This window comes from Suncus etruscus, chromosome 4 (assembly GCF_024139225.1).
Source record: "Suncus etruscus isolate mSunEtr1 chromosome 4, mSunEtr1.pri.cur, whole genome shotgun sequence".
Classification (NCBI taxonomy): domain Eukaryota; kingdom Metazoa; phylum Chordata; class Mammalia; order Eulipotyphla; family Soricidae; genus Suncus; species Suncus etruscus.
Window position 1 is genome coordinate 117,128,235 of NC_064851.1, and position 17,645 is coordinate 117,145,879.

Consider the following 17,645-nt stretch of genomic DNA (forward strand, 5'->3'; position numbering starts at 1 on the left):
ACATGCAACACCGTAACTATAAGAACCAATATTTTCTGGGGTAGAGGGTTTGAGCCAAATCTAATGTTTTCTAGTCTTATTTCTCACTCTGTTCAGGGATCACTCCTGGTAGGCTTAGGATAGCATTTGTATTACCAGAAATTGTACTATCACTGCTGTCCCTAGATACCAATTATTAAAAAAAATGAACCAAATATAGTGAGCCAACAGACCACATTATTGCCACAACTGTTGCATTTTTAGAAAATAATTAACATAAGCAATTCTCAAAAACTTTTGATATGATTCTATAATCATCAATATGGTCATGTTTTAAAAATAAAGATATTAAATTTTTCTTGAATATTTTTGGATAAAAGTTATTATATTCTACAAAGTAAGTGATGCTTATCTGGAATGTATACTTCATTACTTTATAAATTTCTTAATGCTAATATTTAACTACAAGTAAAATTGTATTTTGTATAAAATCTTAAAATTAATATATTTTCATCTTCTTTACGAAGTATAAAGACTAAACTTTCAGACAAAAGCCATTTGATTTTTTATGTATATAGTTAATATGAGAAAAGAAATAAAACAGCATTTTGACCACAGTAAATTGAATATATTCAATGAGAACCATTATAATTTCACAAAGCCAGTAATATCAAATTATTTCTGACATCTCATCAACTTTCTTGAAAAATTAGGAGCAAATCTAAATAACTTATCATAATCAATTATATTCCACACATGAATAATCAAATTGAGAGTTCATAACAGAGATGGAAAAGAACAGCTAACATTTTGTATTCAGCATTAAAAAAATGCATTTGCACTGAACCCTACTCAAGAGTGTCTCTGGAAATTTTGGAGATGGGGAAAACAGAGATTCTTCAATGACTTATTGACTACTATGGTTCCATTCATGAGTTATCTAAGTATAGACCATGTAGTAATATTGTCACCAAAATGTGTAATTTCATTTGGTCACTTGAAAATACTCAATTCCAACATTTTCAGTATCAAATTTAATGTTTGCCTCTCTAAATCTTTTTTTAGAAATAGGATTATGTCTCATTGATATCTTCAATAATACTTAGTAGAAATTAGAAAATTGTTACGTTTAAAATAGACAAACTATGTTAACAACCTTATAGTTTCAATTTATTTGATCTGAATAAAATAACCAATACCTCTATAAAATTCTAAATATTGCAGAAAAGATATGTGCTGGATTTTGAGATGGAACAAATCATATTTTTGATTCAAATGAATTTAAATAAAGTTATTTTGATCCTAAAATTCTTTATGGTTTATTATTTTTGCTGATTATATCATGGGCAAATGACCAGACATGTATGAATGGAAAGATATAAATATTAATTTATAATGACTAGACTAATACAGAAACTTTTATCTTTTCCCATCCTGTTGGAATTCCAACCTTACTTTAATAAAATCATTTTTACTGTATATCTAATATATCTTGCCTTATCTACATAGCAATGGCTGAAAGATATAATGACTTCAAACTTTTTAAGAAATTTTATTTGTTGACAGTGGTTTGATTAGACAATGTGTTTGTGTGGTTTGATTATAAAGAGTGTGAGAGATTCACAGAAACCTAGAAGTTATTGACATCACTATACCCTTCAATAGTTGATGACAGTAGCCAGCATTAATCAGAAATAATAAATAAAGCTTATGGTTATTTTGAAATTCCCCATATATTATTAGGGAATAGAGACTTGAAGATTTTTTTCTACAAGAAGAATAAAACACTGCACCAGAGTTACTTAGTTCATTTATTCATTTACCAATTTATTTTTCTTTACCATAATGTTTTCAATCATCAGGCTCAGTTCACTTAATGTACAGCCATTTAAGATGTTGTTATAGTAAATATAAAATATAAGTAAGAATAAGTTGTAAAAATATAGGAAATATTTAATTTAGAGAAAGTAGTGTTAAATATTTAAAAACCACAGAGGACTTCTAGGTAAGTTCCTCAACAGACCTGAGAATTCTCTCATGAGGAAGAATACTGTAGTTAGAACCATTTAATACATTAAAATATGTTATATTAAATTTCATACAGTGAAATGGAACATACTGGTTACAGCATCGGATAATTACAGTTATAATTATATTCTTGAAATCCTCTTTGCAGCAAGGCATAATATAGCTTTAAGAGATTAAAAGCGTTCAAAGCATGTTACATCCTAATAAAATTGGTAGACTACATATTTTGAGAAAATAGATATTTGCATATATATAAACAGATATATTCCAAGTCTATGTGTAGCAGAATAACATTTTGATAGTCTATCTATGTGTTTTCTTATTTCCATATGGTCAAGCTCTGGGGCATTCTTTGTGTTGTTAACTCATCAAAGTGTTGAAACATCAGAAAGAAGATAAAACAAAACATTCCATTTTAACTTTTGAAATTCAAAAGCTTAAATTTCAGGAGAATAAAAATTGCTTGGAGTATGAATGACAGATTTACATTATGACAAGGAACATAGCTTTCCGCTCAAATCCCTCCCCCAACATCCACATAAAAGACAGTTTTCTTGGATGTGGACAGTGAACAGTTTAAAAAATAAAGAATATGCATGACTGCATGACGTGGATTCTGGAGAAAACAGGTCTGGCCTCTGCAGCACAGTGCAGAGGAAATAAAGTGACAGAAGCATTGGAAATGTTTCCAAGGTCAAGAGAAATGGTAGACGATCTGAGTTTATTTTTTTTGAAAAGATGATCCTGTGGCAGGTAAAGCTTACCAAGTAGAAAGGCATACGGTAGAATGCTTCTTCAATTGATAGCTCTTCAGAAAATATTTAATAATCAGAAAAATCCTTATGGAATTTGTTCCAGTCACATCATGCACTTAAAAAAGTAGTTGACCCAGAGCCAGAGCAATAGCACAGAAGGTAGGTCATTTGCCTTGCATGTGGTTTACTCATCTCAATCCTTGAAATCCCATATAGGTATCCAATATACTACCAGGAGGAGCCCCTGAGCCTCTCTGGGTATGACCTAGGGTAGGTCACCCATAGGTACACGAGAAGAAATGGAATAACTGAAAGACAATGAGGTTAAATGAAGTCCTCCATCATCAACATGCAAGGAATTAAATGCTGCCAAGTTGTTAGTTTCTGACCCCAGATGAGCTTCACCTGAAATTATACCACCAGAATAAGAGAAGAACATAAATAGTATTATTATGAGACAAACATTGGAGGGAAATGGAGACATTTCTGTTCTTTCTAGAATAAACTGGTGGTTATCAAGACAAGATGGCAACTTCCCAGCAATGCTGTGGAATTATAAAAGTAACCTCAGAATTTAGAAGTAATCCCAATGAAAATGGGACAGATCTTTGTACTGGTGTAAAATAAGCCATAATAGCAATTTATTTTTAATTATAATAAATGTTACATTTAGGGGCCGGAGAGAAAGCATGGAGGTAAAGCGTTTTTGCCTTGCATGCAGAAGGACGGCGGTTCGAATCCTGACATCCCATATGGTCCTCCAAGCCTGCCAAGAGCGATTTCTGAGCATAGAGTCAGGAGTAACCCCTGAGCTGCTGGGTGTGATCCAAAAACAAAAATAAATAAATCAATAAATGTTACATTTAGGGGTGCAAAGCCATAAATGCAGTTGGTATAGATGAGTGAGGTTTGATCCTCAGCAACCCATATGGTCCCCTGAGTAACACCTGGAGTGATACCATATGCAGAGCCAGTAGAAAGCTCAGAGCACCACCAGGTATGGTCTCAAAACAAAAAAAAAAAGCAAAAAAAGAGAAGTTACTTTCTTCATAATTTGTTCTAAAAAATGTCATATTTTCTGTACACTTGAATTTTATTTGATATTATTAGTAAGCCTGCCAGAAAGGAGAGTTTTCCCAGGACATCTACAAAAGTTATTGCAGCTCTGGTCTGCATCACAAAAACAGACAACCAAGTTAGAATTCTTGAGTATGACTTATAGTCTTGTGAAGTATTTGATGTACTGAATGAAAATAAACATTCACCAATGAATTCTGATTCAGAATATAAAAATATAAGTAACTGATAAGAAAGGTTTTAAAATTGGAATGCCTTAAATGTTTTAAAAGAGAATAAATGCAGCCTTTATATATTTGTTAACAAGTTTATTCAAGTAGAACATCCAGGTAGATTGACAAGAATCCCCTACTGAATTCAGAATATGTTCAAAAGAAAACATCCACATTTTTTGAGAAGGGGCACCCCAAGTGATGCTTAACCAGAAACGACAGTCTCAGAGATCACCAGGACCACACCAGTAGCACTCAGGAGATACCTATATTATTTTTATTACATTTTAGTCACCATGATTTCCAATACTGTTCATGCACTCAACATTCCTCCACCACAGTGTCCACTTCCCTTGACCTTGTCTTAGATATGCCCATAAATTCCCAAACCCTGTTTTCCCTCCTATGGCAGGATGAGTTCTGTAGATTAAATTTAGGATTCTGCCTATGGTTATTCTTCTTTATATACCACACATAAGAAAGATCATTCTGCATAAGTCCCTTTCTTTCTCTGCTAATTGCACTTATGTTGATTCCCTCCAGATCTCCTCACCTAGGCAGAAATTTTTATAACTTCATTTTTGCCTATTTTATTTCTATTTACATAGTTTTTTTAATCCAAAAATTCATTCAGAAAAGACATTTGTGTCCGAAAATTTATTTCAGAACTATTCATAATAGTCTAAATCTGGAAACCACTCAAGAGACCAAGAATAACCACTTTAAAATTTCAGTCATTCCAGTTGGGAAGAAGGCACGTAAAGATAACATTTACTTTCAAACTTGTTGGTGTCTCATCATGGACACCTGGCAAGGACAGCCTGGGAGAAGGAGCCAACACATTTAACTGCCCGGCTCTAGAGAGAAAACTTTTTTCTGATGATTGCCAAGAAGAGCATAGACATGCCACTTTTTAAATTTGCATTTTGAAAAACTAAACATGGCCTTAGGGTTTCAGTTTAAACAAATTTTTGTGAGCAATGGGAAAGATAAGGTGGTTTTGGAAAATGCCTCCAAGTCAGAAAAGAAGCAAAGAGCAGAGCCCAGCTGCTCTGGAATGGATAGTCTCTTCAGCTTTCCTCCTTTCTGTTTTATTAGATAAAACTTTTATGAGAAAGAAAAAAAGGCAGCAACACCCACAAGGGAATGTGCTTCATCATCTGCTACCTCAACAAAGACTACCTCACCATTCTCTTTTCTAGTTTAGACTATTTAGCAGTCAGCAAAATAAATAAAGGTGAAAGAAGGAAATTAGACTAATATTTTTAATATTATATGATGATTTTAAATCTTATTTATATGGAAAGAAAAAAATTAAGTATAGGGAAAATGTGCCTTACTGGAAGAAAACACAAATTGATTTAAACTTTTTTCCTTTTAAGAACATTTGATGAGTTATGCAGTTGCTGAGAAAGCTGATATGATTTTAGATAACAATTTTTAATACCACCAGCAAAAATTCAGATATTTGTTTCTTCTTTAGTTGAATATGATATTTCTGAATTTAGATCACATTTTAAGACCCTTAACAAGCCCAAATTCTACCATCAGAAAATAAAATTATGTCAAGGGAATGGAAAAAGGTTTAAAGAAAAAAAACCTCGAATAACAGTAAATACTGAATCAATAGAATGAAATAACAAATGCATACCTGTTTGCAAATATTAGTCATAAAAATATAAAATGCATAATTTGAGATTTACACAGAAATATTAAAGAAAAGTTGGGCCATATTGGGTAGAAATAATATTAATACATGAAACATTTACAAAATAAATGTGTAGTACTGACAATGTCAGTATATATGCCCTTAATAATTAAGGTTAACAAGTATATCAGTGGGAAGTAATGCAATCAAATGAAGAAATATTTTTTGTTTGCTTTTTTTGGGGGTCACACCCGGCAGTGCTTAGGGGTTACTCCTGGCTACACCCTCAGAATTCGCTCCTGGCAGCCATGGGGGACCATATGGGATGCCGGGATTTGAACCAATGACCTCCTGCATGAAAGGCAAATGCCTTACCTCCATGCTATCTCTCCAGCCCCAACCGTAGAAATATTCTTACACTGTTTACATTGAGAAGGCTACTAGTTGAAGATCTAAAAATACTGAGAGTATTATATCCATTTATTTTAAGAACTATTTTCACTCTCACAGCATAAAATCTTTAAATACGGCTTGCAAGTCACATAATTGGTTATGTTGGAAGTTAATTTGTACTATATAGTATACAATTTTTAAAAACAGTAAACCAGTTATAGATTAGTAAAATGTATATCAATATTTATTATTGCTATGAAAGTAATTTTCCTAATGTACTCAGTGACATCAGTCAACTAATGAATGTTTCCTTTTCCTACTGCAGTTCTATCTATAGTCACCATAATATCAATCACATTTCTGTTTATTTTTTGTTTGGGGGCCACACCCAGTTATACTCAGGGGTTACCCCTGGTTATGTGCTCAGAAATTGCTCCTGACTAGGGGGACCATATGGGATGCCAGGGTATTGAACCGCAGTCCATCCTAGATCAGCCACGTACAAGACAAACTCCCTACTGCTCCAGCCCATCAATCACATTTCTGATAAGACACGGATAAACACATGAACATTTCTTATTTTCTTTATAATTGTGTCTTATATTGAATGCTTTTTAGGTCTTATCTTTCAAACCTATTGTTTAAAATGGTCTAAAAGACTGAACCCTTTGAATGATTGGGAGTGGATGAGCCAAGCATTGAAGTTAGTTAATCTAATGGAGGTTTTAGAATCATGCTCACAAGAGTACAAAGAGTTATTAGCACATCCTGGAACTGACTATAGACTGCTACATTGGAAATCAGGCTTTCTTTTACAAAGGAGCTTATATTCTTAGGAAAGATATATACACTTAATCTTTTTTCTAGTTAATAAAATAATGGAAGCATGAGTTTACTAGAAAGATCACAAATAAAAGAAGTAGATAATCTGGTGTTTCTAAAAAGAAATACTAAAAAAAAATACTTCTTTTTAGAAACCAAGCAAGCACCATAGGTGTAAAAAATATAGCCATTATTTTTAATTATTTTTTGCTATTCAAGTTAAATTTAAAATGTATATATTAATTCAAGAGCAAGTCAGTGAAAATGCAGCAACAAAGACAAGAATACTTGTTATGAATGTAGAAAAAGGAAAATTAACTTTAACTAATGTGCTGAGATACAAGCCTGGTGCAGAAACTAAAGATATACAAGATATACAATAAGGAAAGGGAACTCTCATTCACATGGTAGAATGATGTCTAATTCTACCTCAATGACAAAAGCATGAAGGTTCTCAGTAAACTTAGAATTGAGCTGCCATATAACCCAGCCATCTTACTATATATCTCAGGACAGAAAAAAACATTTAAGTGGACATATTCACATCATTATTTATTGTAGCACTCAATATAATAGCTCAACTTTGTAAACAACTTAGAATTTCAACAACAGATGTGTCAGTCATGAAGAATAAGATAGATATACACATGTAATACTACATAACTATAAGAAATGATGTAATCATTGCAATTCACTGCAACAAGGCTGGAACTGGAAGATATGTTAAATTAAATAAGCCAGAAGAAGTATAAATAGGATGATACTGCTTCTACATACTAGTTATAATAATTAATAAAGGAATGCAGTGATTTAAAGGGAGCTGCCTACATCACTCTTGTAGAGGGAGAAGTAGGAAAGAAATAGAGTGTAAGTAAAAAAAGAAACATACAGATGAGAAGAAACAGGAGGTAGGAATAATGGACATTCAGATATATCTGTAATACTAAGGAATGATGGCTCTAAATATACAAACCACAGAGTCAACAACACTGAAATCATAGGATCCAAACTTGAACTCAACAACTAAATTTGAAAGGGTGCTTGTCAAGATGGCATGCTGAGAGGGGGAGTAGTTTGGGATGGAACCTGGGCATATTGTTGGGGAGAAGTTGACACTGGTTGTGGAATCAGTGCTGAAATATTGTATGTCTAAAACTCAATTACACTTAACTTTGTAAATCACAGAGCTTTAATATTTTTAATGAAAAAATAAAGAGAAGTCAGGAGAGGTATCTATGCATTCTACCAAGAGCTTGATATTGCTCCTAAAGACATGAGAGTTCACTGAGAGACTAAAAGCAAGCTGCTACTAGGTCAAAGTTATACTTTAAAAAGTGAACTGTCATAGTGTATAGATAAAGGGTTTAAAATAGGTTGACCACTTACTTCAGCAGCTTATGGACAAATGACTTGAACTGTAGACAAGGGAGACACTTGGAAGATTATTGAAATAATCAAAATGAAAGATGATTGCAGGCAATGTAGAGTTCTATACAAAAAGAATGAGTTATAAAGCTGTTTGGAAGGTAAAATTTATTAATTTAATGATTGATTGGATGTAGGTGTGAGGGAAGATGAGGTAATTGAAAATGATACATTATTCTTTGCACCATTAATTAAATTGAAGAAACAAGCATAATTCTCAGTTTTAGGGGAGAGATAGGATGAAACTGACTTGGAAAATGACCAGTCTCACATACCTAGGAGATATTTAACTGATGATATCTAATAAAAAGAATCTATGATCTTCACTACAGGGAATAGAAAACTTTTCCTTCAATGATACAGGGGCCAAATTATATTTATAAAAGACATAGCTAGAAGCTTGAGGGATATTTCCATGATCATTTAAAATAAAACTATTTCCAGGATATACTAAGTTAATATTTCTTAAACATTTCATGCATCAGTCACATTAATTTTATCTGGGCATTCTATGAAAAATCCAAATGCATACAAATGTTTGTACTATAAAAATTTAATGGAATATTAAATAACCTTTATCTAGAAAACAGCTTCAGTGTGAAAGATAAAAAATAATAAAGAGGAAAATGTTTAAATGTATGAATATTTTTCTGTTCTTCCTTATAAAACATTGTAATTTATATGCTCATCTCACAATTCTAGAAAAAAGTTTAGCTATGGTGAGTTATTACAGAAACCTTTCCTATAGACTCAATTTGGAATTCAAAATATTTATTTTTAATGTATTTTACTATTTATATTAGCCATAATAATATATAGTACTCAATCTAATTATTTGGATGAGAAGTAGATCAAGAATAACAATCTCTGGAGCCAGAGAGTGAAAACAGTGGTAAATTATTTGGCTTGCATCTGGCCTACCTGAGTTCAATTCTCAATCAGCACTGCATATGATCCCTTGTACCCCATCAGAAATGATCCTGGAGCACAGATCTAGGAATAGACGAGCACAGACAGTTTTGTTTCTCCTGCCCATTTGTAAGATACACTAGATCTATGTGTTTAAATTCTCCTCTGGAGAATGAAGTCACAGATAATATTCAACACATATGTTTTTTTAATTCCTAATGTTGTTGCCATGTGCAATAAATACAATTTCCCATCACTGAAATCTTAAGATGTGTATGGGCCAAAGTGATAGCTCAGTGATAGGATGTTTGCCTTGCATGCAGTCAACCCAGGATGGATCTGGGTTCAATCCCCATCATCCAATATGGTTCCCTGAGTCTTTGAGGAGGGATTTCTGAGTGCAGAGCCAGAAGTAACACCTGAATGCTGCCAGGGATGACCCAAAATAACAAAAATAATAATTTATTAAAAAATTAAAAATTTAATTTAAAAAAATTTTATGTAATAATTTTTATTTGACCAAAGTGGATTACAAATTATTCACAGTAAAATTTTAGGTATATAGTGACACTGAATAAGGGGCATTCCCACCACCAATGTTGTCTTCTCTTCCCCCCCCCCCCCAATCCAGCATGTATCCCATATCCTCCTACTTTGCTCCCCAGGCTGCTAGTATAAGTGATCCCCTCTGTGTCTAGGATTGGGTACCAATCTTGTTGTCACTGTCTTTAGATTTGGTACCTAAGTCTGATCATTTTTATTTCTACTCAATGTTCATACAACTGTTTGATCTTGGTAACCTCCATTATTTCCCCCGCAGTTTGTGAGGCTAAACAAGATGGTTCAAGTTATGTGGTTCTGTTTGAAGGAAAGAAGAAAAAAAGGTGGGGAGTGGACAAAAATAAAACAAGTAAAAAATGGGAGGAGTCCTTCTAGAGGCTATAAATATCAATTTAAGAGAAGAAAGGGGAAAAGGAAGCAAAACATAACAGCAATACTAAAAAAAAATCAAATAAAATCAAACTAAAACCCGAAAAGCACGACAGCAATAAATACAACAACCAAACAATAATCCCAGTCCCAAAATAAAAACAAAACAGAGCTCAAAAATATAAAGCAAAACAAAACAAAAACAAAAACAACAATTAATTAAAATTTTTAATTGAAAATTAAAATCTACCTCTCACTAAGAGAGAGAAGTAGAATGCTTGTCTCGAACACAGGCAGGGAGTGGGTGGGGAAGGAGTAAGAAGGGGCATTGATAGTGGTGAAGGGGGGACTGTTCTTTTTATGACTGAAACCCAACTACAATCATGTATGTAGTCATGGTGCTTAAACAAATGTTTAAAAATAAAATTAAAATTAAAAAATCTTAAGATATTTATATGAGTAAATGATAAAAAGTTACCCACTTATAAGAAAAAATGTCTAATAATTTTTGCAATGGATGGAACAGTTCTGTTTTAATTCATATGAGTAATATAATTCCATTTGCAACCATAAAAGGTGAGAGAAAGTGGTGAGAAACACAATTAATTTGTCTATAAACACCTATAACACCTTGAGTCTTAAAACTATAAAATTAGTTTAGGAGACTCAACTCTTTCATATGCTTTTGTGACCTTATTTAACCTTCTCGAGTCTGTTTCCTTTTATCTAAATTTAGAGTTATAATAACTACTCAAAGAGTTTGTAGATAAGTGTATGTATGAAGAGAAATTGTCGTATTAAAAACACTTCCTTTAAATTCTTCCAGTAGAAGCTTTAAAACGAAGTTTGTATAATTATTGTTCCCATCTGCCCCTCTTTGAAATCTAGTTGCCCATTGGGAAATACATTTCCTATCTTCAATCAGGTAATGAAACAATCATTGAAAGGTATGTTACTATAGGTTTTCCTGTGAATAGGAATAAATATATGTAATTATAGTCAGATAAGATGGTGATGAAAATTACTTCTTTGTATCTATTTCCACTGTTCTAATAACTAATGGTACTAAATTAAATTTTTTAACTACTCCCAATGTAATTTTTTAAAAATGATCTCTTAGTGAGGCTAAAGTTGTATGTTATAACTACCTCACTAGAACATAATCACGACCTTAGCTAGCTATGATTTGAAGAAAAAGGGAAAATGTCTTATTTTTACTTTTGGAGCATCCTAATCCCTGATAATGATTTAGTATTAAGAATTTACTCTCTCTCTTCTGAGGAAACTGAGCACCTGAAGGGAGCCCTGTCCTACCCTTCTCTGTCTTTCCTGAACTCTGGAAGCTCTCCTCAGAGCCCTGGGAAGAGAACCCCAAAGAAACTACATTTGGAAGCTACCCAGTGAGCCAGAAACTGAGCACCTGAAGGGAGCCCTGTCCTACTCTTCTCTGTCTTTCCTGAACTCTGGAAGCTCTCCTCAGAGCCCTGGGAAGAGAACCCCAAAGAAACTACATTCGGAAGCTACCCAGCGAGCCAGTGAGTGAGAAAGAAATGGCTGGATGTGGGGGTTTCCAGGCAGAGTGCTGATTGCTCTACCTGCAGAGTCTCCACCCGGCTGTGCTTCTTCTGAGAAAACTGAGCACCTGAAGGGATCCCTGTCCTACCCTTCTCTGTCTTTCCTAAACTCTGGAAGCTCTCCTCAGAGCCCTGGGAAGCGAACCCCAAAGAAACTACATTCGGAAGCTACCCAGCGAGCCAGTGAGTGAGTAAGAAATGGCTGGATGTGGGGGTTTCCAGGCAGAGTGCTGATTGCTCTACCTGCAGAGTCTACACCCGGTTGTGCTTCTTCTGCGGAAACTGAGCGCCTGAAGGGAGCCCTGTCCTACCCTTCTCTGTCTTTTCTGAACTCTGGAAGCTCTCCTCAGAGCCCTGGGAAGCGAACCCCAAAGAAACTACATTCGGAAGCTACCCAGCGAGCCAGTGACTCTCCTCAGAGTCCTGGGAAGTGAACCCCAAAAATACAGCATTCTGAAGCTGCCCAGCGAGCGAGTGAAAACTATGCCTGACCAGTGGGGCCCGACTGTGAAAAACTGAGTGCTGCCTGTGTGTGTCTCTCTGCTATCCTGTTGCATGAACCTCCTGAGAGTGGGCAGAAAAGAGGCTCCAGAAGGCACTTAGCTCTACTTCGCTACGCAGCTGTGCGCTCTTTCTAAAAAAAGAACACTATCACAAGAAGAAAAAAACCACACTAAGAACTGTGCTGGATCACAGAAGCAACAATTTCTCTCCAGACTGTCTACTCTGCTGCGTGGTTGGGCCTAAGATTTGATCCTGTGTGAGGCTTCATCCACGGAGGACTCCCCTACCTTGGAGGCAAGTCGGCCCATCCAGAAAGGGCGGAGCCAGAGAAGTGTGTTGCCTGCATCATATAAGCAATGAATACCACCACAACACGTAGAAAAACCCACAATACAAGTGTGACAATGGGGAAACAACGCAGGCCAGCATCAGACATAGAGAATGAAGATGACAATTCTGATGACCAGTTAACCACCAACCAACTAATCAATCTCTCAGATAAGGACTTTAGAGTAGCAATATGGAATATGCTCAAAGAACTCAAAGAAACCATGAATAGAGTAGAACAGAACACTAATAAGAATCAAGAAAATATGAAAAAAAAAGAAGAAAATATGAAGACAGAAATCACAAAACTCCAAACTGAAATAACATGTCAACTAACAGGCCTGAAAAAATCAGTAAACGAAGTGAATGACAAAATGGATAAGCTCTGGGACAGGGTATCAGAAGATGAGAATAGACTTGGTGCTGTGGAAGATGAGATACACAACAATTCCATACAAAAGGAGAGATTGGAAAAAAAACTTAAAACAAATAAACAGACAATGGAAAAATTAGTCAAAGAATGGAAACAGATGAAAATAGAGGTCTATGATAAGATCAAAAGAAACAACTTAAGAATCATTGGAGTCCCAGAGACCCAGGAAGAAAATTTCCAGGAAGAATCAATGGTCAAGAACATCATTAAAGAGAAACTCCCAGAGCTAAAGAATATATGTGATCAAATCCTGCATGCTCGAAGAGTACCAACCAAAAGAGACCCCAGAAAAACCACCCCAAGACACATCCTAGTCACAATGACAAATCCCACAGATAGAGACAGAATTCTGAAAACAGCAAGATCAAAAGGGGAAATTACATTCAAGCAAGCATCCTTGAGATTTACAGCAGACCTGTCACCAGAAACACTAAATGCCAGAATGCAGTGGTGGGATATTGTGACAAGACTGAATGAAATGAATGCTTCACCTAGAATACTGTACCCAGCAAAACTCACTTTCCGGTTTGACGGAAGAATACATGGTTTCACAGACAAAAAACAGCTCAGAAACTTTACAGACTCAAAACCAGTCTTAAGAGAAAAACTGAAAGACCTAATTTAAAACAAGTCTAACCAAAAGACACACCAAATTTTGATATAAAGATGGCATTAAATCCCAGGACAATTCTTTCTCTCAACGTCAATGGACTAAATGCACCAGTTAAGAGACACAGAGTGGCTAAATGGATCAAAAAACTCAATCCAACCTTCTGCTGCCTACAAGAAACACACCTGAATAGTCAGAACAAACATAGACTCTAATAAAAGGCTGGAGAAAAGTTATCCAAGCAAACAACACCCATAAAAAAGCTGGAGTGGCCATACTAATATGAGATAATGCAAACTTTATACTCAGGAAGGTTGTAAGGGACAAAGATGAACATTTTATATTAATCAAGGGGTATGTAGAGCAGGAAGAAATAACTCTCCTAAACATATATGCACCAAATGAGGGGCCAGCAAAATATTTAAAACAACTGTTGACAAATCTGAAAAACAATATCAATAACAACACAATAATTGTGGGGGACCTCAACACTGCTTTGTCAACACTGGATAGGTCAACCAGACTGAAACCCAACAAGAATATACTAGACCTGAGGAGAGAAATGGAAGAAAGAGGCCTAGTGGATATATATAGGACACTCCATCCCCAGAAACCTGGATACACATTCTTCTCCAATGTACATGGGACATTCTCCAGGACAGACTACATGCTGGCACATAAAACATACCTCCATAAGATCAAGAGGATAGAAATTTTGCAGACTACCTTCGCTGACCACAAGGCTCTGAAATTATTTGTGAATTCCAAAGAGACTCAGAAGAAAAATGAATTTACCTGGTGAACTCCACAGGGAGAGAGAGCGAGAGAGGAGAGCCAACATTTAGAAACAGCTGCTATTGGCAACCATTTAAAAACTGCTAAAAAGCAAGAAGTCAGGTGCTAGCTTCAAATATACTTTTTCTTGGAAGTGTCAACAGAGAAGGGAAATTTGATGCATTTGGGAGAGAGGAATTCTCTGGAATGTAGCCCTCGGTAAACTGTAAGGGACAGGATTCAGAATCAAGTGAGGCAGGGGAAGTGGATTTTGTCCCAAGGCATTTCATCAACAGAAGAGTCAGCAGGTAGGAAAGCAGCTGTGAGTTGGTCGTTAAATAATATAACAATGGAAATGCTCTGAAGAATTTCTTGTTTTTCTGAAATGGGGTATGAGGCTGACAGCCTAAAATGAGTATGTTGGCAGATTAGTCGAGTTTGAGGAAAACTCAACATAAAATAATTTTTTGGTGATACTAAATGGGTTATCAAAGCAATCCATGTAGAGCTTTGAGGACATAGCAGCTCATTGGCATTTTTATGTGTAAGGAAGGACTTGTTTATAATTTCCCTTTCCATAAAATAATCTGCTGAGCATATTCCATTTCTTCCTCAGAGAAAACTGTTCTATATTTTAACACTGGTATTTTAACTTAGATAAACAAACGTAGACAGGATAGAAACAGGGAGAGACAACAGAGAAGCTGAGATGGACAAACAACTATATAGCATATAAATTCACTTGTCAATGCCTTTTAAAGTGTTTTGCTTTTAAAAATTCTATCCTATAGCACAAAATATTTTCTGAAATATATATATAATACTTTGATCATTTTTATTTTGTTTGCTTTTGTTTTGGGGACACACCCGGGAGCACTCAGGAGTTACTTTTGCCTCTATGCTCAGGAATAGCTCCTGGCAGGCTCAGGAAACCATATGGGATGCCAGGATTTGAACCACCATCCTTCTGCATGTGAGGCAAATGCCCTACCTCCATGCTATCTCTTTGGCCCTGATTATTCTTTGATATTTTTTCTCATAGAGTATTTTCTTTAAATACATTTGCAGTATTTGGTAAAAATTTTGATGAAATGTGCATTCTCACCTCCTAGCAGGAAACTCAAAGGACTGGGATACATAAGTTTCACACATTTTCTATTCAATTCCGACACTAAATGCCACACTGGTCCTACATACACTAAGTGGGTAATAACCTCTGAGTACCAACAGGAGCATTTCCCCCAAGTAAAACACACACACACACACACACACACACGCACACATGCACACGCACGTGCGCGCTCACACATGCACCCCTAGAAGAAATAGAAGGACGGTGGTGGAGGGTCTTGGGCTCTTGTGCACACACAAAAATATTATCACTTCTGTAATCATGCTACATAAAGTACCATTAAAGCATGTATATGCATATAATTGCACACACATCCACCAAATATAATCATTAAAATGTTTCATATTAATTATCCGGTATATATGGCTAGCCACAGCCTGAAAATTTTAAGATTCACTATATATATATATACATATATTTAAGTACATATATATACATGTACATATATATATATTTGCTTGTTTTCGTTTTGGGGCCACACCCAGTGATACTCAGGGGTTACTCCTGGCTACATGCTCAAAAACTGCTCCTGGCTTGGGGGACTGTATGGAATGCAGGGGATAGAACCCAGGTCCATCCTGGATCAGCCGCATGCAAGGCAAATGCTCTACCGTTGTGCTATTGCTTTCGCCCCTCACAAAAATATTTTAATGTGAATAATACATTGCAAGTTTAATAGATTATTCTTAGATTAGTCTGTTAGGAATTCAATTCACCTCTCTAATCAGATTTTCCTGATTGTTCCTAGAGAATTTTAATTTTATATATATGTGTATATATAATAAGACTACATCACCTGCCATCTACTTGCTGCTTAAGAAGTTGTAAGATATATTGAGGCGATTCTTGTAAATCACTTTAATTCCTCAGAGATAAGTGACCAATAAAGACAAAGCTGAAACTAATTTTTATCCAGAGTGCACTAGCTTTTTGTCCATATAATCGAAGTAAGGGAGATATCAGTTACATACAAGTACTTACAGACTTTAAGATTTAGATGCAAACTTTCATAAAATGCAGTCCTGCATAGGTAAGACAAATTTACTCTGATTGTTATTATGTGTATCAGCATTTAACAAGAAGTTATAGGTCCAAGGAGACTTACTCTAATGATATAATACAATAAAATTTAATTAAAATTTTCATCTACATGAATTTTAAATTAAGGTGAAGTCTTCAAATTGCTGGCTAAGTCTTTGAAGAAGCATTTCTCAATATTATTGTTCTAGATTTAATGACATTTTCTCATTGTCAAGTGTTTAAAATTATTCTCTGTCCTATGACCTGATGATACCAATTTTAAAATTCTCCTTATATTTAATAGAACTAAAAAATACCTAACTCCCAAGTTTATTACAAACATTATATATCTTGCCTTCTTATCTGTAAGAAGTGCCAACAAAATGATGCTTTTCTGTTTGTTTCTGTTCTCTGGGTAAATTATATCAATATCCCATAAGATCTTGTACATAAACTATAAATCATATAAACATCTACAAGACAAAAAATAAAAAAAATTGTTGAAGGAGTCTATGCCATTTGTTCATTTCTAGTATCTAACACATTCTCTGGTAGTTTATATTATGGGCCAGAAAACAAAATACAGCACAAGTATAATTTAGGTTTTGGGGCCAGATTTATAGCACACCTGTAGGACATTTACCTTCATGCGGCCAATACAGGATGGACCTTCGCTGGATTCCTGGAATCCCATATGGTCTCCTGAGCCTACCAGGAGCAATTTCTGAGCACAGAAGTCAGAAGTAACACCTGAGCACCTCTAGGTGTGGCCCCAAAACAAAAAATAAAAAAATGTCAGGTATTGTAACATATATCTTTAACAAAGCAGAATTAAATCAGAAATTAGTAAGGACATATTCTTTGAACTATACAATTATGTGTACATCAAATAACACACTTCTAAGTAGCTAATTCATCAAGAAAAAGAAATTCAAATATTTATAAACTACTTGAAACTAAAGAAATATGACAACACAACAAATACGTGTTCCATCCACTTGAATTTAATGTCAAAATTAAATAAAATAGACACACAGATGTCCATAATAAAATTAGTCAATAATAACTATAATATTGATGCTATAATGGAAAT